We start from the raw sequence: 20813 nt of genomic DNA, 5'->3' as shown, positions 1-20813 counted from the left end.
GGTCATGGGTTTGAACTCTACTGCCCTCCCCTCAGGTGACCAACCATCATCCCCACCCCATAAATTCCTTTGGAATTTTGAAAGTCCCCTTCCTGTTTTCTCAGTGATGCGTGTAGTGATCTCAGCGCATCTTTCCAGGTGGCCATACCTGCTCCATGCACCAGGTGATCCCCCAGTTGGATCAATGCCAAGCTGCTGGACCTTATCAGCATTTGGGGAGAGGAGGCTGTCCAGTCCCAGCTGGGCTCCAGCTGCAGGAATTGTGATACCTACGGACAGATTTCACAATGCATGACAGAAAGGGGCCATGACTGGGACACACTACAGCCGATAAAAGAATTGGTTTGGTTTGAAACAATCCTAATTATTTTAACTGAAAACAAACAGAGCCCTGCAAAGCAACAGGGAATTTTCTTAAACCTTCATGTTGCATCATCTGCATCAATCACAATCACCTTCTAGCATTACAAGCACTGCACTCGTGAGCATAGCAACAAATAATAGTGGCTTTCAGCTTCAAATTGCTGCCTCAAGGCATTCCTGATCCTTATAGTCCCATGCTGCACCCCTATAATAGCCCTGGTCTCTGGCTGTTCAAACTCAGCCTCCAGACACTGAGCCTCTGCACTCCAGCCCTGAGTGAAGCTTTCACCCTTCCCTTCACAAATATTATGGAGCGTACAGCATAGGAATACTGTCATCGGCCAGGTCCAGCCTCCCATATAGGCAGCGCCAGCGGGCCTTTAAACGGCCAAAAGCACATTCAGCAGTCATTCTGCACTTGCTCAGCCTGTTGTTGAACCGCTCCTTCCTGCTGTTAAGGTTCCCCATGTATGGCTTCATAAGCCACGGCATTAAGGGGTAGGTGCGGTCTCCCAGGATCATTTCAACTTCCCCTACAGTGATATTCTGGTCCAGGAAGAAAGTCCCTGCTTGCAGCTTCCTGAACAGGCCAGTGTCCTGAAAGATATGTATGTCATACATCTTTCTGGACCAGCCTGCATTAACGTCCGTGAAACACCCAAGGTGATCCACAAGCACCTGAAGAACCATAGAGAAATATCCCTTCCGATTAATGTACTCAGTAGCTAGGTGGTCTGGTGCCAGAATTGGAATATGTGTGCCATCTTTCGCCCCTCCGCAGTTAGAGAAGCCCATTTGTGCAAAGCCATCCCCAATGTCACACACATTACCCAGGGTCACGGTCTTTCAGAGCAGAATGTGATTAATGGCCCTGCACACTTCCATCAACACGAGTCCAATGGTAGACTTTCCCATTCCGAACTGGTTAGTGACCGATCGGTAGCAGCCCAGAGTAGCCAGCTTCCACAGTGCAATCGCCACGTGCTTCTCCAATGGCAAGGCAGCTCTCATTCTCGTGTCCTTGCACTGCACGGCTGGGGAGAGCTCATCACACAGTCCCATGAATGTGGCTTTCCTCACCCGAAAGTTTTGCAGCTACTGCTAGTCATCCCAGACGTGCATGACGATGTGATCCCACCATTCAGTGCTTGTTTCCTGAGCCCAAAAGTGGCATTCCACTGTGGTCAGTGCCTCTGTGAATGCCAGAAACAATCTTGTGTCATAGCTACTATGCATGGTGAGATCAATGTCACACTCCTCTTGCCTTTGTAGTTTAAGGAATAACCCCATTGCCACTCTTGGCGTGTTAGTCAGAGCAAGCAGCATACTGGTCAACACTGCAGAATTCATTCCTGCAGACCCAAGAGACAGAGCATGCATACAAAAACCATTGAAAGATGGTGCCAAATGCAGACGGAAGTACAGGGATTGCTGGGATGTGAAGCAATGCGTCACAAGGCACCGGGACAGGACCCAGGATGCCCCACGACCCCCTCCACCTCCCCACAACTCTTAGCGGCAGAAGAGGAAGAGATGCTCTGTGGGATAGCTGCCCAGAGTGCACCGCTCCAAATACCGCTGCAAGTGCCTCAAGTGTGAACACACTATTGTGCAGGCAGCTGACAGTGTGAACACATAACAGCGGTTTCCCTTCAGCGCTCTCTGAGCGCTGCTGTAACTGCTGGCGCTGTAACTCTGCCAGTGTAGACATAACCTTAGTCTAATCCGGAGTCTATTGAAGTAAACTGTATGACTCCAGTGGGCTTTAGGTCAGACTCCCTGTGGCTGCACTTGACTGTAGTCACCTTCCTCACAAACACAGCATATTTACAATCCCTTTCTGCTGCCTAGGTGCTCATGCCTGTTGCCTCATTCTTTTATCTCTCAAGATCAGAGGGCAGTTTACGTCTCTCCAAGGCAGCCAGCAGTGACTATTCCCACTGGTAGTCTAGGCAAGCAATGCCAAGTGTCTTAAGTGAAAGCAAAGCCCATTTGGCTCAGGGCAAAAATACAGAGAATCACAAACAAAATAGCTGTTCAAGAGAATATAGACGCAGCCAGACTAAAACACTATGAAAAACATAGCTAGGTTGGCTCCAGGTGTAGATCTGATTCTGATCTTGCCCCTTTAAACCAGTCTTAAACCAGAGTGGCATAAGGATGGCCATAGTTGTGGTGAATGTTATGTAGCCTGAAAACTATATTTATTGCCACTTTCCTTCTCTCTCTCTCTCTCTCTCTCTTTCTCTCTCAGCCCAGCTAGCTATCAGCTAGTATTTAACATCTCCCTGAAAGGAGTTTGTCCTTGATTCCAGCCAGTGGCTACAGGGCCAGTGTGGGTATTATGTCCCAGCAAAGAAAGGTGTGTGACTCTTCATTTCTCCCTCTTTCTCATCTATGGCTCTCTGAGTCCAATTGCTGTCTTCATTAGCATGAATGAATATCTCATTCTCAAGTTCAGACACTGGCACATACTTAGCTGCATTTTAAATTTACACGATTAGCTTCAGTTTTCCTTCACTTCAGTTGATCGTTTTAATTTCCTTTTTCTAATTTCCACGGGGTACATGAGAGAGCTTTTCAAAGATCTTGTTCCCATTTCAGAATAAACCTTTGGACCTTGCCTGAGGGTTGAGTTCTTTAAATTTGATACAAAAACCTAAAACATAAAAATTAGCTGAAGAGGCCACAAGGTCTACCATTAAACACTTGGGTGCTCTACAAAGTGTCCCCTACGTTCTGTTAAGAATTGGAGCAAACAGCCTCTTATGGAACAGTGTCGCTCAATGAATTAATGAAGACTTCACCTGTGGGGGGTTCTCTTTTCCTGGAACACAGATTTGAAAATTAAAGTTCTCTCTATAGCTATAAAATAACATCTCCAGTTCACCACTCTAACAGCTACAGTTCATATCAGATAGTAAGATACCCAGCCATGGCAATGAGAGAGCTCTGTTTTTTGTGTGTCAGATTCAGGGATTTCATGAAGCTAGAGACAGGTTTACATACAAAATGTACTGGTAATTGCACTCTTTGGTTATAACCATTAGTAGAGGCCAGGCTTTTAATTCCTCCCCAACTAATTTGCTATTCATTATTTACATTTGGGAATATTATTTTTAAACTATTATTAGAAAATTGCTTAGAAAGACTTTCTAACCATCAAATGGAAAAAAGCCATTTAATACCAGCATGGTCACTAATACATGTGAGAGGAAAATGTCCAAGCACGAAGACAAAACAAAGTGGAAACGTGTTTTGCTTACCTCTTCTGGCCCATGAAGTAATAGCTAGATTACAATGTAGATTTTCTGATATTCAATTATAAAGTCTTTTTCCAGGGTAACAAATGAGTTATCAATTGCAAAAAGGACTTTGGAATTGACTGGTTGGGTTATGTTTTGTATGTGCGTCTTTTCACCTCCCAGAAAGAATCAAGACTAAGCGCTGAAAGCATGATTTGGTGGGAGGAGAGGGGTTCCCGAGCTTTGTGCTCAGGTGGTGAACATCCTTACTGAAAGTTGTTCACCAATATCCCATCTTCCCCAGATCAGCAGTAATGTTGCATGATGTCTGTTAGTCTGAATTACAGTTCTTTTCCAGGCTACATCAACCAGGACAAGTGGCCATCAGAGAATTCTAATGTCCAATCAGTTTGTTGGCATTGTGAGCAAAAGAAGCTGTCAGGGCCTCCATCAAAAGATTCACAGGAGGTGAGATGGATGTTTGCAGCCTCCAAAATCACCAGAGCTTGCAGCTGCATCACTGTAAATTCTCTAGTGTAACCGCTTTAAGCCGACAGACAAGAGCTCTCCCTTCGACTTAATGATTGCACCTCCCAAGAAGCGGTAGTAGCTATGTCGGCGGGAGAGGTTCTCCCGCCGACATAGTGCTGTCCACACCAGCACTTAGGTCCATGTAACTTATGTTGCTCAGGGGAGTTGGCTTATTCATACCCTTGAGTGACGTAAGTGGTAGTGTAGAGTCTAGACAATTAGGAAGTGCTTCTTTCTTTAGATTCTTTTTCTTTTTTAACTTCATTTCCTGCAGGCAGATTAAGATGGGTGGATCCCATTAATGTACACTGAAGAATGTTTAGAATGGCTGCTGAGCTAGCTAGTTTCTTATTAAAGGAAATAGAAACACATACTAGAAAGTTTTCTATTTAATTGATTGTTCCTTTTGAATCAGTTGCAGGGTTCACAAATTTTGTTGTACACTTACTGCTGTGCAATGGATTTTCAGTTTAATGGTGGGAGAGCCAAGGCCAGGGGTGGTGGGAAAAGTGCTGACTCTCTTTTACAACTGCTCTTCCCACTAACCTTTCTAAAAAATCGATATATAAAGTAAGGCAAGGCAACAGTTAATCAACTTAACATAACAAGGGGTCCAGTCCTAGCCCCAGTTCTTCCAATGGCTTGTAAGCCTGAAGAAGCTCAGCATGCTGTGTAAAGGGAGTCAAGGTGACCTGTTTTATTAATGGAAGTTTATGTGCCTGCTTGCAGGAGTCAGGGAGCAGCACTGTACATATCTTTCACCAGCTGGGACATCCATAGGACTGTAGTAACCCCTGTATAATTATGAGGGTGGGAGACAAAACCAGTTCCTGTACTTATATACACAGACAGCTTGCAGGTGTGTCTGTTTCCTCCCACTCGATTCATTGCCACACCTATGACTGCCCTTGGGAAAGGAAGGCAGTGATATAAGCATTATGTGTAGACCAAGTTGAAACAAACTCTTTTGTCAAAATCAAAACACTTCATGTAGCTGTATCCATTTTGAGAGCGGCTCACTCTATAGCCTGGTGGTTACTGCACTGGCCTAGGATTGGGGACACCCAGGTTTCAGTCTCCATGCTGCCTCTTTTAGAGCAAAGTTTTTCAACACTGATCACTCTGAGCCAGGCAGAGCAAGGACTTGGATCTGGATCTCCCACAACCTTAACCACCAGGCTACCCACACCCCTTCTGTTTCAATTCAAAAAGGGACATTTTGATGTAATCCCTTTTGTGCAAAAATGTTTGAAAGGTTTTGTTTTCATTCCACTGTACAATAAAAACATTTAGAATCCTCAAACAGTTGCTACAAAATGGAACGGAATTGTCATCCTGTATCAGCTCTAATTACATGGCCACCTCAAGGCAGATGCTCGCCCCCTTGGAATCCATGTTAGCATCTAACGGTGTAGCACCTAAATGGCCCACAGCCACACACCTCCTGGGAGCTCTGTGCAGAAGACTCAGCTGGACCCAGGTTAAGGCCTGCTCTGTGCAGCGAAGGATGTTTCTACATCTACCTCCTCTGTCTCTGGCCAATTCGAGGCCTAATGCAGCCACCAGGGATGTCTGGTGTTAACTTGAATAGATTTCCTCTTTTAATAAAGAGGGATAATAAGAATTAATTGGAGGTATTTTACAGTAAGACATGTTAAACCCTCTTCTACCTCCTTTTATCTACAGTATTATGGAATTAGTGTAACATTTGCCTTTTGTCATAGAGACAGACGCTTAGGCTAAAAGATTTTCAGTTTGCCTCAACTTTTCACATTTTGAAGGATTCTTAGTGTTCATTGTCTGAGTGCCAATTGCCGCTGCAGGTGCTGCTGGAAGCACATGATAAGGTTGCACAGAGTATTTAGCTTCTGAGCTCTCCTGACCACATCCCATTAGGTCCTTTGAACTTGAGTATTGAATTCACAGCCTCTAAAAATTCTTCCTTTGAAATTTTCAGTTAAATTTCTTTGTTCTTTTCACCTGTTAGAGTTGTTTTTTAATTACTTTTATGTCAGAGCACAGGATCAGTGAACTAAAAGCCCTATCAATTACTCTTTCCTATTTGCAATTTGATTCTGAGATGGTCATCCTCTAATCTGCTCTGAACCTTCTTCCTAAAGTCAATTGAACTTTTCTCTGGAATTACAGAAAAAGGCTACTGCCCTTTTACCTAAATTTGAAATATTCCCAGGAGAAATACTGCCCTTGTGTTCAATACATTGTGTGCATCCTCCTCTAATGCAAAGCAGACAGTCTCTCTTCCTGCTTCTATTTTAAGAAGATGGACTTTAAGACTTGAAGTCACAGGGCTGGATTTTCCATTGCCTTCAACCTTTTATAGTCCTTCACCCCAGTGTAAAGTGGCTGTAAAATGTTACCATATCACAATGATAGTACTTTTACACCAGTGCAAAATGAGTGCAATGACCACCCATGGGTGCAGTACAATGTAAAATATGGCCCAAATTTTATAAGAAAAAAGGGCCAAAATTTCTAGAAAAAAGAAAAGGAGTACTTGTGGTGTCTTAGAGACTAACAAAAATTTGTTAGTCTCTAAGGTGCCACAAGTACTCCTTTTCTTTTTATGGTTACAGACTAACACAGCTGCTACTTTGAAACTTGTCAAAATTTTTAGGAGCATGAGGACAAGAAATCATTATATTCTCTTCCTTTGCTCAGAGACTCTCTTGCTGGTCACCTAAATAATTTTTTTAAAGCTACAATTTCCTAAGAAGAATAATTACAGCTTAATCTTTACCACTCTGGCAAGCTGCTGTGTGTCCACAGATGTGCAAACGTTCTCATTGGAAGCTTTCAGTGCAGTGATGCTATGAACTAGTTTTATCCTCCAGTGTTTGGATTTATGTGCCACATTGTAACTTTATTTTATCATATTATATGTTGTCTAAAACTGTAAAATTATATACAGAAATAAGTTGTATGCCTTCTAGAATCGTCAAAGGAAAATAATGTAAAATTTTTAACTTAATGTGGACGTGAATCCTTTACTCATCCTGTTCAAGATAAAGCTATATTAAAATGAGTACTTCCCATTCTTTATGGATATTTGGAAATATATATATATATTACTATATGTAATATGACTATTCCCTGAATGCACGTTCATGTTGTTTTCTAACCCTATATGCTTTGAGCAGTTAGCCTTTTAAATTAAATTCTAAGGAGAGTTCTGACAGCTGTTGAACCCCCAACCCCTGCCCTGTTTAATACAAAATGATCCTTTTTTTAAATAAGAGACCATTGCCAACCTGAGCCAGAGGGCAGCATTTACCACATTATTAGACTGCAACTTGCATTGCTGATGCATCTGAGCAGCAGTTCAACTCCTCTTTCACTGTACTATACTGATAAATGTAACAGACATTGAATCACCCTCATGGTGCCTAATGCAGAATTGTTGTTAAGTAAATAAATGATGTTGTCATCAGGGTTCAGTTGTAAATAAAGTTGAATTCTAAGCTGAAAACATGCTTCTTCTGGGATTAAAATACACAGTTTTCACTTTCAAAAAACACAGTATAGCCCCAGCCTCATAGTAATATTACTTAGCACTGAGGATCTCAAAGCACTTCAGAGAGGGTGGTGTCTTTATCCCCATTTTATCCCTTTAGGAACCAATGCCTGGGAAGGTTAAGTCTCTTGCCCAAGGCAACCCAGTGATTCAGTGGCAGAACTGAGAAGAAAACCAGGTTTTCTGTCTCCTGGTCATGTCCTGTCCACGGCCTACACTTCCCCCTTATTAATACTTGGGTTGTGAACTGTAAAACCAGATTATTTAATAATTAAGAAAGAGGGTTAAATTACCTTTATATATCATTCAAGGAGAAGAAAATCAGATGTTAGATCGCCGCTTAGTGGAATGTTTTCTTGGCCAAGTTAGGCTGGATGGGAATTCTTGAGACCCGAGCTACTGCTAGTTCAGCAGCAGGGATCCATATAAAGTGAAATTAGGCCTTTTCTCCTAACCAAGGAATGACTGACATGGGAATAAAATGTTATGGGTTAAGTTAGCCACTGGGTCAGCCAACCAAACTTTTCCAAACTATCATGGCTGAACTTTTCTTTTATTTCCAGCTTGCCTTTTTCTACTCTTGAACTGTTTTTGATCAGATTGTAAATGTGTAAAACATGTCCTGGTTCTCAAACACACACGAACTGCTTAAAGAACAACAAATAATAGACACACAGGATCACAAATAAAATACACATTGCTAAAGGTGAATAAAAGTGAGTAAGAAATACTTGCCTGCTTCATTTAGCAGAGGGATGGTCTGGGTGTTCCCATCAGTCAAGGAAGCCAGGGATGAGGATGGAGAAAGACAGGGGGAAGCAGGGCCAGACAGGCGCACATAGTGAGATGGAGGGCAATGTTCTGTTCTTGTTTACACCCAGGGAATAGCTCTGTTGATTCCAGGACCAGATCCCCAGCTGGTGTAAACTGCACTGTTGGCTGCAATATTACTGTGTTGGCTTACATTAGTTAAAGATCCAGCACTCTTGACTTAAATGGAACGTCTTCAGATTTTGGCTAACATAACAGAGCAGGATTTGGCCAGAATTTAACAAGATGATGAGACAGTTTCTAATAACTTGTGAGCTAAGTCACTTTTGATTCATCTGCAGTTACCTTGGCCACCAGTTTGAGATGTAAGAGAAATGTGATGTGTATTTCAGAAAGAACAGAGGTATAACACCAGCCAGAGGTGGGAAACAAAAGGGTAAAGTTTTGCCCTAATATGTTGAGTGCCTGTTCCAGTCAGAGGAGCAAATGCCAACTCAAAAAAAAAAAGACATGAAAGAAAGCAATGGCTTGCAAATCAAAACAACCCTTTGCTTTTTCCACTGGATCTCTGCTTATGGAAGGAGCAGATGCTAGGGGAAGAGTTCAGACCTCCTCCTTCAAGCTCCAAAGGCAGCAGACTAACCTCCAGATGAAGAAAGAAATGCACTTGTAAAATGGTGGTGGCAGCTTTCCAGTGGTTAACCTGTATTGTCACAATCAATACAAGCAGGTGGCAATGATGGTTCTCTTCAAACTAATTACAGAAGATTGCAAATTGATTTTTTAATTAACCCCCTCCCTGAGTTAGGTGGGCTAGCAGCAGCTCTCCACCTGCTCTGTCACGCTGCTCAGCTCCTGAAATCATTCAGCCACCTTTTCCTTCCTTCCTTCCTTGTCTGCGAGATCCTTCTGGCTCTCCTCAAGCTTCACTAACCAAGAAGAAGAATCCCCCATGTCCTTCCCTCTGTCAGATACATATAGATCAAACTATTCACTGTGGCTAGGGATGTAATTGAACTTATCATGTTTATTTTAAATCCTGTTAATGTTTGTTTGCTGTTGCATTTTTAAACCAACTAATGGTTTTTTGTTTGTTCGTTTGTTTTTGTTTTCAGCTGTAGGTGGCAGAACTCAACTCTTGGGACATCTCCTCATCTGGTGCTGAGCGCTATGGAGTCTAAGCCTGGGTAAGTGATCCATAAAAGCTTCTAAGTAATATTATGGGGAACTTCATTTAAATCTCTTCCTCAACCCTGCTCCGTTATCCCTTCCTCAAAGCCTTTCTGGCCAAGGAGAGATGGTCATGGCTCCCTCTCAACTTCAATGCTATTTCTGGATTAGATGGAGCTCAATTAGGTCTTCTTTCTCCAACTCCCACCCCTATTCTTCAGTGTGGTCTTCCTGTCACCCCCTGAGGCTGCAGGCAAGCTCAGGACCCCAAGTTCCAATCCGTAGACAGCAGCATCACATGCAGCCACTTGAGCACTTCAAGGAGACAATATAAATCACTGTACTCTTCACAAAACAGCTGCAAGGGAAAAGAAAGTCACAGTGCCTTGCCAACTGAAGGGATTTGTGCCAGCCCCAGGTGGTGTGAAGCATAAGGCAACGGAGTGGGGTGACTGCTGACATTGCTTTAAGTGCACTAAGGATAGCAATTAAAAATTATGCTGCCTTTTGAGAGCGAGGCAAGTGTCATTTGGCACATAGAGTCAAGGGGCTGACAAGAGTGCCAGGTGAGTTTGAAAAGCTTTTCAGGGGTTGCTAGTAAACCCTTTCCCTGCTTCCATACTACTTGGATGATGATCGTACTGAGTTGAACAGTGTTCTTTATTTGCCAGAGTTTGCCCAACAAGTGAGCTTCTTGCTTATGTCTGTTCTGCATGTACCTATTTCTGCATCAGGGGATTACCTCAGTTGTTATGAAGGTCTGTTTTTTTGTTTGTTTGAAAGTCTCCCTTTACCATCTCTCCTAGTAGTCCTCTTTAATTACCTTATTTCTAATACTGTGGCTATATTTTTAGTAAGAAAAATAGTAGAACAGGAGCTTAAATCCATCTGTGTATGCAAGCATTTTACTGTGCATATTTCAATCTAATTCTTCCACTATTGCAATGCTCTTATTACACTGTTGCTTGTCAACAATTTCAGTCAGCTTGTGGTCTTTCATCTTTGACTCTGGGTACTTCTAGATTTTCTGCAACAAATTTATCTTTTGCATGTTTACTTCATTTGGGAAATCTGCATCCTTTAACAAAAATATTACCCTAAACATTTATCTCCATGAGAGCAAGGCAAGTAAATGTTACAGCTGAAGGGAGATTGGAAAATGCTATTTAATGCATTGGAAAATGCTATTTAAGGGAGGGACTAAACAGCTTGGGTGGTTGGGGCATTGTGTCTTCCATGTATAGGCCATTGGCTCAAATTTATATGAGTGCAGCGGTAATCCATCTGATGGAATGTAGCAGTGAAATGAAATAAGCTTGTGGGCAATCTCCAGGCCATAGCAGGTAGGTGTCAACCTAAAATATACAAATAGAAAAAAACATCACCACAATGAACTCCTCCTCAGCCACTAGAGGTTTAAGGACTGACTATACATGGAGACTGATCTTTTTTTATCTACAGGTGCCAAAGTCTCTAAAATGGAGAAAAAATACTCTAAATAATTAGGTTCTATGTTTAGAAAGAGAGAGTCTTCTTAACAAATTGCATTAATACTAGAAACATTAATGCACTGTGTACTGTTATGATTAATTGTTATTTTGGCAACCAAAAATGTGGAGGTGTCTCCCAAAATAGATAAAAGAAAGAGATGTCAAGCTAATTTTAGACATGATGTAAAAAGACAATAAGGTAGAGGTTGGGGTCAGAAGGACTGAGAATGCAGGCTTCAGCTGAATTTGTAATGAGGTGGTTCACATTCTCCTTTCTAAATAAAGAACATGCAGACATATGACATGATGGTGAAGGGGAATGCTAGTTGTTCTCCAACTTTTTCATTCTGCAAAACAGAAAAAAAGATCTTCCCATGACTGCTTCTCCTCCCAGCTTCCGAGTCCCTCTTAATGTTCTTTATCTGTTCTGATGGTCCATGGAGAGCCCCTATCATACGCAATTATGCTTTGCTAGTAAAACAAGGAACAATACTATAATCCGATAGCATTGTCACTGAGATAAAGCATATGATAACTTATTATTTTAGTTGATCAGCAGGATGGCCTAATACCACAAGCTCCCCTCTGGTGGTTTTCATTCAGCTCATCTCCTGGTTCCTGAAAGACACAATGAATTAAAAACAACAAAGCATGGAAACTATTGCTATTCACCATGGTTTTAGAGTGAATATTGCAACCGTAACCTCAGCTGAGAAAAAGCATAGGAATTGGATACACCACATGTTATACCAGTGCCTTGCCTGGTTCCATACTGGAGGTTCCATATGGTGATTATTTAGAAAGAGGTATATCTAGATAGTTTAATGAAATACATATCTGCCACCAAATTGAAAGGAGTCTTGGAATGCCTGCAGTTAATGCAAATCATCCCTGCGTTGGACACTGCTAAGTTATTATTATTGTTACATATTATTTGCATTATGGTAGCACCTAGAAGTCCCATCCAGGATCAGGAGCCCCTACGTACACATAGTAAGCTCTTCAGGGTATGGACTCTTCTTAGCTACATATTCTGGCCAAGGTTTACCATATGTCCAGGTGTTCCTGGACATTGCCTCATTTTTGAGCCTCTGTCCAGGTGGATTTTTCAAATAATAGACAATGTTCAGGATTTTTTTCGGACCAGATGGCTGCAGCTCAGAGAGAACACTGATTGGCTGCTTCCAGATTGGTCCCTCCTCTGCATTGGCAGCTGATTGGTCCATTGCCCTGCAGCCACAGCTGCCAGATTCCACCCACCCAGGCTGGGGAGTGGGTCCCACAGGGAGGTGCTGACTGATGGCTGTCGCTGTGTCCTGGGCTTGCGCCAGCTGCCTTGCCACCATGACAGGGAGCAACACTGCTTCCAACCCCTGCCACAGGTACCCCCTCCAGCTCCCACCCTTCCCCCCCCCCCACACCATCCCCTGCAGGGTCCTCTTTTTGGGAACCTGAAATACGGCAACTCTATTCTGGCCAGACTTAGTCCCCTAGACTTTAACTGAAGAGCACCTTTTTGTTTGTTTGTTTGTTTGTTTGTTTGTTCTTGCAGTGAACCACATTGTGCCAAAATGGCAGCTTTATCCCAATTATTTTCATGGGAGAAGGGGAAAAGTCCCAGAATCTCCTTCAGTCTTTTCCACCTTTTCGGTCTTTTCCATCTTCTTTCAAGTGAGACAGTTTATTCCAACAATACAGCACATAGTTATAATCAGAAAAAAAAATTCAGGAACAAATTGTAGACACTTCCAGCATAAACCACATAATGTGTTTGTTTATCAAGTGGTGTTGCCTCCATCCTAGGTGAAAGTGATTGGGGAAGCAAATATAGAGCTTCCCCAGTGTCTTATCCCTGTGTATGTGAGAACACACACCCTGGTACCTGGGGTTTATCATAGGCGAAGGTGGATAATTTTTGAGGGAGCCCCTTGTTAAAATATTCCCAGCATATTGCTGGATAATGGGGAGTTCAGGGAGAGGCTGTCCTGTTGTCAGGGCACTCTTTCCTGGAGGTGCTATGAAAGGAATAATATCAATTTCACAGGTAAGAAAGTATTTGGCCATCTCTTTCTGACACCCAATGCTGCACAAAGCAGGCCCATGCCCCCTTTCTGAGCCACACACAGGAGGCTATGAATGCCCGAAGGGAGACATTCAGACTGGGGCCCTGAATATTCATCAGCAGTGCAAAGGCTATCACAGGAGTGAGATCGCTCAGGGAACTCACTTCACACATTGTAGTGGCCTCTCTTGGCAGTGTTCACATTACCACTCCTCGCCCTTCCTGGAGTAAACCACATTGGCTGGGTTTCAGAGTAGCAGCCGTGTTAGCCTGTATCCGCAAAAAGAACGGGACGACTTGTGGCACCTTAGAGACTAGCCAATTTATTTGAGCCTAGCTTTCATGAGCTACAGCTCACTTCATCGGATGCATGCTGTGGAAAATACAGTGGGGGGTTGCCTCTCTGAAGGCTGTGAAGAGCAGCCTCCAGGAGCTGCCCTTCTGTGTGTGTGTGGGGGGGGGGGGTGTGTCTCATTGCCCTTCTGCAACCTCTGAGCAGCGGCACAGGGACAGATGTAAATTGTACAGATGCAGCTGAAGAAGAGGAAGCTCTCCCAGCCGGTGAACGCAGCCTGTGAACAGGAGTGCTTCATTGCTAGCAAGGATACCTAGGCATTTGCACTTGAAAGGGACAATAAAGAGGTGTCAGAACAATCACGAAGCTGGAAGATTTAAAACTGCAGTGAAGAACATTTTGTGCCATGTGAAAAACGTTGCAGGCCAGAGGTCTGTGTTTTATTGAAGCCTGTTCTAATTCGCCTTGTTTTATGCTACTGAATAGTTCATTTGCCTTCAAAGCCCCAGGGGGTAAAGAGGGAGGGAAGCCAAAACTGTAATGACTAGTTAAAAAACTATTCAAGGTGTTCCTTTTTATTTTATTTTATTTTTATTTTTGCTTTTAAATAACATAATTGTTATGCAGTTGTTGGTTTTTAAAGCCAGTTCTGGGGGAATTCCACCATGAATTAGTGACTCAGGAATGAGCCGCTCCTGCTCCAGCCAAGCGCTGATGGACAGCAATGGGGTTATCAATATGCTCTCTGCTTGCCTTTAGGTCCAGGACAAAAGGTAATTAGGCCAGATCCTGGGCTGGTGTAAATCAGCGTAAATTTCATTGGAGTGACACACATTTACAGCAGGATCTGATCCATTAGTCCCCTGGTTTGATGTTTTGGCATAGTAGTTTGGAGGGGAACATTGGGAGGGGGGGAGAAAACCTAAAATGCCTATCTGTAAATCAGCAGTTAGTTACTGATTAACAAAGAATACCCGCCTCGCATTTAGCGTCCTGTTAAAAGCACAATAAGCTGTGATTGTGAGCATGATTATCCGCGAACGTTGTTACTTAACAGCTGCAAATGCGATAGCTATGTGTGTCTGGGAGAAACAAGGAAACAGAAGCATTGATAACTGTTGTGCCACAATACAACGCTAAAAAGCAAGTGTCCTAATCCTGCTGAATGAAAGTGAATACTCCTGAAAAGGAAAATATAACAATATAGCCCCGAAAAGGGAAAATAGAAACAGTGTTGGTGCATATCTGTACGGCAGGAAAAGATTTAAGAATGAGAGCTTCTGTGGGCTTCGGGGGAAGGATGGTCTTGTGAGTGAAGGACAAGAATGAGACTTACATGATCTGGTTTTTCATTCTGGCTCTGCCAGACTTCCTGTGTGGCCTTGAGCATGGCATTTATTAATATAATTTATTATTTGTATTTCAGTAGTATCTAGAGGCCATAAAGGAGGTTAGGTTCTCACTGGGTACTGTGCAAGCACCTAGGAAAAGATAGTTCATGACCCAGAGATTTTGCCGTCTAAAAAGACAGACAAAGAGCATCGGGGGAAAAAGAGGCACCAAGAGGTGAGGTGACTTTTTTAAGGTCACTCTGTAAGTTAGTGACAGGACCAGGTCTCTTGAGTCCCTGTTTAGTGCTGTATCTCCTGGACCATGCTGCCTGTCACATGGCCTCTGTGCCTCAGTTTCCCCATCTGCAAAAAGAGTGTTATAATACTTACCTTATAGGGCTGATTTGTGCCTTAATTAATCTCAGTAAAATGCTTTGAGATCCTGCCAATGGATGGTATACTAGAAGTTCAAAGTGAAAGTGGTTTTATTATATACTAGATTTGAACTGTGAACAGCTGTCTTTGATATCAGTATCTCTTAGTGAGGAGTATATTTCCCAAGGAAGCAAAGAAATAACACAACAAAGCATTTGTTTTGCTAGTTCTGGCTCTTTGTATATGTCATCGTGCAAGGCAAAAATACCATAAATGTTGTAATGTCACATACAATCGTGTCAAGCAGTAAACCCATATGAACTTGCAAACTCATGCACTAGCTCTATTTTGGAAAGGAAAAATCCTTGCTTTGAAGGAAACTGAATCAATCCCTAGTTCAAATTAAATTTGGAGTATCCTGTGAAGCTCCAATACGCAACTCCAATAACAATCAGCACTTAAGGTGCAGGCAAATAATGTTTCATTTAGAAGAAATTGAATGAGAATTACTGACAGAGAAAATTTTCAATGCTGTTTTGTCATTAAAGTCAAATTATGGCATTATTGTCTTAATAGTGTATGTCTCCATAACTATCTTCTCTCTCTCTCTCCCCCTCGCCCTCTCTGCCTCTCTTACTTTAATGCACAAAAAGCCCCGTGTGTGGTTGGTCTTGTGTCTTCATCTCATTAAAACCTTGCCATGCAAATGTATCATAAGTGTTGCCTGAAGACTTCTGTCTCATGCAAAATTTAGCTTAAATTCTACTGGCATCAAATACTTTGTTATGCACAAACCTTCTGTTTGGTTTGCTGACATTCCTTCTTAGCTGGCTTTCATGGTGATTCATTATCTTGTGATATAGATTTCCAAGTATCATCTTTGTATTGATTTTTATATCTTTAATAACCACTCCACAGAAGATGGCTCCACTTGGTGTCATTGATCGCATCAAAAATTCAGAGCTTACAGAAATACTAGAGGGCTAATTGGTAGCAGAACATTTCAGACTTAATCTTAATGCAGCCTTAATCTTCTGCACTAAACCTACCTGAAGATTTCCTCATTGAGGATAAAACACAAACTTTAGTGTGGAACTGGAAATGACATGGTGAGAACACACAAGGCCACAATAAACAGAAATGTAATCATAGACAAATCAGATAAACATTAAAATCAACCTTTTCCTTTTTTTTAAATTTTTTTTTGGTACCAGCCTTAAACCCCTGAATTGTCTACAGTCTTCATCCCCTCCCCCATATTATTGCAAGCTGTTGGATGGAAAGCGTACATGCAGTTGCACAGGCAGGGAATTAAATGTGTTTAGAGAGCATGCTGATGAATGTCCTCGTGACTTTAATACATATAAAGTGAAAATACTATTTCTACTTAATTTGTTCAGAAACCTGATTTAGAAGGCCATGCTTTTCAAAAAGTGACCACCAGCTTTGAGTGGCCTCCATATTTTGTTGCCCTACTTTAGACACCTAAGACCTGATTTTTTGAGGGTCTAACTTAAGATCTGCATTACTGACAACCAGGCCTGAGGTGCATTTGAATTTGAATCTTCTAAAAATGTGGGCCACAACTGTTGATTTGTGAATTCTTCGCTTCTGCCTCACATGTGTGCTGCTAAAACTTCTTTGATCATTGTTAATGACTGAGCTGAATGAAATGTGTGTCTGGGTTTTGTTGCTGATTTTTCATGGATGTGCACGTGATGTTTTCCACCAGATCATTGTGTAGGACTTTGCCCCAAGGAATGTTTTTGAGGTTTGTTAGGAAACTTCAAGGGGACTGAAAATAAATTGTATTGAGATACTAGAGTGATGGCTGGTTTGGAAAGTCCAATGGTAGACAAAGAGCATGTAGCAAGAGAAGCATGTGAAATCCTGGAAAGCCACTTTCACAAGAAAATTTGCACTTGCAATATTTTTTAAAGCTGCCCGAGGAGAAGGAAGTCCTTCCCAAAAGGCACATGGTCTAGCAAGATTGTCTGATCACTACTATGGCTACAGATGATCACCGCCTAAAGATCTCCCCTTGTAGAGAAGGCTGAAGGTTAGCTGCCTCTCTCCACCCAATTCTTGAAGAGCCCCATTTCTGGGGTTGGGAATCTGCCTCTGGGGTTGGGAAATGTGCATTATTCTCTAGCCTGGTCTGCATTAAAAAGTTTTTGCTGGAATAGCTATGCTGGCTAGGAGTGTGAAAAAAATCACACCCTTTTAGCTGACATAGCTATGTCAGCAAAAAACAAAACAAAACATGCCAGCAAAGGCTCTGCAGTGTAGACATGGCATCTGTCTCTGCCTAAGCCCCATAGAAATCCCAGTGCAGAGTTCTACTCTCCTTTTATTAAGTTTACATTGTCTTTTTCAGGATGATAAGAAGTTGTCCACGTTACCTAACTCTTCTGGCAGAGGAATCTTCAAGTATTCTTGTATTTAGGATTTTCTACAGTGCTCATCATATTAACAGATTCATTCCCACAATACTCCTGGGAGGCAGGCAAATATTATCACCCCTATTTATTTTTATGTGGACACTGAGGCACAGAGGAGTAAAGGGCCAGATTGTTAACTCCTGGTTCACACTGTGAGCAGTTACTCACAGGAATTATCTCTGGCTCTACAGACTATCCCTGAGAATAACTGCTCACCAGAGTGAATAATGGATTCACAATTTGGCCCTAGGTATCATACCCAAGGAAAAATAGAAATTCTGTGGGTGAGCCAGGAATGGAGTCAAAATCTCCTGAATCCCAGCCTTGTGTCTACTCAGAGCCCACCCTTTTTCTCAGTTTAGAACTGGATTCCTTATAAAGAACTCACTGAGGCATTCCATGATTTTTGCCATAGAGATAAGGCATGAGTCAGGTGTGCAGTATATGCCCAGTTCATAAACAAACCTGGAAGGTGCATACAGCTGGGTGGCAGTATCTGGACAGGATTTAGATGCACGTATACTTGCACCTGGAAATTAAATGTAAGCATAGGAAACCCCCTCCTGCTTGCCCCCATCAGCAACCTACTAGGGGACACTGAAAAGAAGTGCCAGAGCAAACACCACCCAGATGTCTCTTGAATCTCCCACTTTCCTTCAGCATAAAATCTTCCATTATTTTCCTTTAGCAATTTTGTTGTTTTTTAAGTGAGGGGAAGGGGAAAACAATGAAAATAGAACAAAACAGTATTTGCAGAGCAAAGCAAACAACTTCCCCTGACCCCTGCATAGTTCAAGCTCAAGAGATCACCTATTTTTTGTTCTACAGAAATGATTTTTAGTCTAATACCGTTATTTTGTTTCAGCATATATCATTTAAAAAACCACCAAGAACTTGCATCTTAGTTAAATGACTGTGGAAAAGGAAGGATTTTTTGGGTATAATTTACAGATTAGCAAGCATGATCCTTCAGAAATATCTCCCAGTCTTGTAAACTAGCCAGTGTTCTAAGTGCCATAACGTATAGCTCCGATTCAAGTGGGGCCCAGTTGTGCCGCAGGATACAAGAGTAATTCCCATTGATTTCAGTAGGAATTTCACGCATCCTGCAGCCGGAGAGTAGGACTCTTGAGTTTTAATGAACAGCAAATAGTCATGTAAAATCCAGGGGCCCTCTTCTTTCCCTGCAGGATATGTTGAAGTCAGTGGGTTACTTGTGTATCCTGTGGTGGGAGAATTGAGCCCCCACAAGGTAAAGCTGCCCAATCATTGTTTGCTTTCCTTTTTATTATTTATTTATTCATTCATTCATTCCCAGAGTGGTTTGAAGTCCTTCTGTTATCTGTGTGTGTGTCTCTCATAAATATCTACAGACTTTCCCCTTTTATTTCACTTGGCTCTGTTCCCATCCCCTCAAGAGTGAGCAACAGGTAGGTAGGTAGCCAATAGAAGGGATTTCATGGGGAGGAAAAAAGGACTAATGGAATGAGAAGTTTATAAGAAAAGTTTACAGTTTATAAAAAAGTACTTGGTAAAGAATAAGGTGGCTCTGCCCCTCCAGAGATGCTCACTGCTCACGTGGGGGTACTTCAATGCAAATACCCAGCATTGATGCTACGGATCTAATTTGATCTCAGTACAGGGAATTATAAATTGACAAATATGCATCAAATTTGCATGCAATGTGCTTTAAGAAATTTTCTAATGACTTGAATTTTAAAGCTGAGTTCCCACTTCACATGGAAGATACCACCCAATACAAAATTAAATCGCTTTAACAAGCATGTTGTAAAGTTGGATAAAAGAATTGCCTTTTTTCCCTCCCTCCTGCTTTCTCCTTGGTAGTTGGAAAGCAGAAAAGAATCTAAGAAATCTGGGCAGTCTATCAGTTTGCTATGGTTCATTTTAGCTAATCCAGACATCCAGCACAGCAGGAGGAAAACTGCTGTATCTAGTGAAACAAGAGCATGAATAATTAAAACTCTGTTATTAATGAACTTCCAGTCGTTATGTAAATGAAACTGATTTCAAGTCTAATTTGTCAACCTGAATTCTTTTTCTGTTCTCCCTTTGTCTAGGACAAGAACTCATCATAATGGACTTGATAATAAAACACTGGCAGACATGCTGTGTGCAGTGCCCATCTGAGTTAGAGCTTTTAGCATGGTTAATTGATACAGTTACTGCAGGATAAGTCTATAAGGCATTTTGTATGGCTTTACATTTTACAAGAACCTCTTTTCTTTTGACAGTGCCAGCCATTCTTTGCACATTCCTCATTACCGTTTACCTTTACACAAGGGGTGGCTTGTAATTACTGGCTGGTAAATAGTTTCTTTTGCAATCTGAATGTTGTTCAAAGACAGCAGAGTTCAAAAAGGTCCACAGGAAGGGAAGTGTGTAGCTATCTAACAATGACAAATAGCCACCAGGAGAAAAAAACTTGTCAAAGCACAAGGCCACTAAGCAGGGGTTGCTCAGCACATTGTCTTCCATCAAGTGTCAATCATTGCGCCACCTAGTACATTCTCCTTGAGATAAATACCCAGCACGGTTGTTATGCGGGGGCAGCTATTCTACAATTAAGGTTGAAGCTAGTTTCCTATTTTAAGCCTAATTTTCAGTGTCCTCAGAAACAAATACATTTCTTTGAACATGCCGTGTCTTACCCCAGCATAGAATATTTTCAGGAAAGCGGAGGTTGGGGTGGCGGGGGAAACCCAGAAAATTATGGTGTTTAAGAAATTTCCCTCTCTATGACTTTTTTTTGAAAACTTTCCTAACTTTTTTTGTCTCATTCTATCTTCAAAATGTCTTGGTCTACAAAGCCCAGAATTATTTTGCTTTGTTGCCCGTGCTAAGGTGAAGTGCTTTGAGGAGCAAAATGAGTGTTTGGATGGTACAATGACAAAGAGATTGCACTGCGGTGTGCATGTGTGTTCCCTATGTTAAGTTAGTCAGCGAATGGGTTAGCTAGGGGATAATTAGAGCAGGGCTGTGAAGAGAAGTAGTAAAAGAGGAAGCCCAAACTTTCACTTCTAGACCATGGAAGAAACCCCATAAGCAGCCTCCTGGGCACAGGCCCAGGACTGGTATTAAGGAAGGATTGGGAAACTGGCCATCTTGCTCACAAGAAACTTTGTGAATTAAGAACTGTTTGTTTTATCCTCCAGCTGAAGCAGCTCATCCTTTGTTTGCCTTTTGCTC

The 20813-nt window shown here is 42.0% G+C and overlaps 1 long non-coding RNA gene across 4 annotated transcripts in view; it reads left to right on the top strand.

Moving 5' to 3' along the window:
• LOC140916573 (uncharacterized) overlaps nt 1-20813 on the top strand; it is a 207787-nt gene that overhangs the window by 92600 nt on the left and 94374 nt on the right. For all 4 annotated transcript variants that reach the window (XR_012160553.1, XR_012160551.1, XR_012160552.1 and 1 more), the window contains one exon: nt 9558-9629. This is a non-coding gene — a long non-coding RNA (uncharacterized lncRNA). The remainder of the gene's footprint in view (nt 1-9557; nt 9630-20813) is intronic.

This window comes from Lepidochelys kempii, chromosome 8, assembly GCF_965140265.1.
Source record: "Lepidochelys kempii isolate rLepKem1 chromosome 8, rLepKem1.hap2, whole genome shotgun sequence".
Lineage (NCBI taxonomy): Eukaryota > Metazoa > Chordata > Testudines > Cheloniidae > Lepidochelys > Lepidochelys kempii.
This window is presented reverse-complemented; position numbering and strand designations above follow the sequence as displayed.